Raw genomic sequence first — 903 nt, forward strand, 5'->3', positions numbered from 1 at the left:
ATGTGCATATGGAAGGCCTTCAATATTTGACGTAAAAGGGTTCTTACAATCCAACTTTCACCTATCGACAGATGTGTTTGTTTCTTCTCTGGATGCTCGACACCTTCTTGTACTTCGTGGCTCATTCAGATTTCATTCAGATGTGGCTTAAAGAATAGGTTTTCATACAGGGTTCTCTTTCTGATTTTTCAAATGGACTAGATTCTTCAAATCTGGCGAGGAGTCTCCGGTGGTTCCTATTTGGATTTCCTTCCCCAACCTCCCTATTAATCTTTATCAAGGCAATTTTTCATTTTAGTGGCGGGCATGGTTGGGAAGGTGTCAAAGGTGGATGGGGGTAACATTGGGATGTACAAGCACTGTTGCAACAAGGGATTGTGTGGAGTTAGACCTTTGATCCAATCATACTGATCGTATTTGGATTGGATGTGGTCCATCGGGGTTTTACCAGAAGGTGGTGTATGATTGCATGCCAGAGTTTTACAGGGGTTATTCGTAACTTGGGCATTCTATGGAGAACTACAAAAAGAAAAACCGTGGGGAGGTGGAAAACTTTCAGTGTCCATTGCAGCCGAGAGGTACTGTGGAGCAAGTGGAGGTGAGGGGAAATTTGTAATGGTTGCTACGAGTGAGCCATTAGTGGCGGTGATTGATCCCAAACACACCAAAGGGAAGGAGGATATGGAATTCATAGAAGACCCTGGTGCTAAGAGTAATCCAAAGAATGATATTAATGTGGTTTCTTCGTCAAACACAGGTCGATGCACGTCTCATAATTTAGAGTTGGGAAGAGCCAACTCATCTAAGGATCCACAGAGGGCAACACAACAGGCTATAGAAATTGGCGATGGTGAGTTTAAGGTTACCCATTGGTGGCGCCCTACGAGTAGGCATTTTGATGTT

Source organism: Telopea speciosissima, chromosome 4 (genome assembly GCF_018873765.1).
Source record: "Telopea speciosissima isolate NSW1024214 ecotype Mountain lineage chromosome 4, Tspe_v1, whole genome shotgun sequence".
Lineage (NCBI taxonomy): Eukaryota > Viridiplantae > Streptophyta > Magnoliopsida > Proteales > Proteaceae > Telopea > Telopea speciosissima.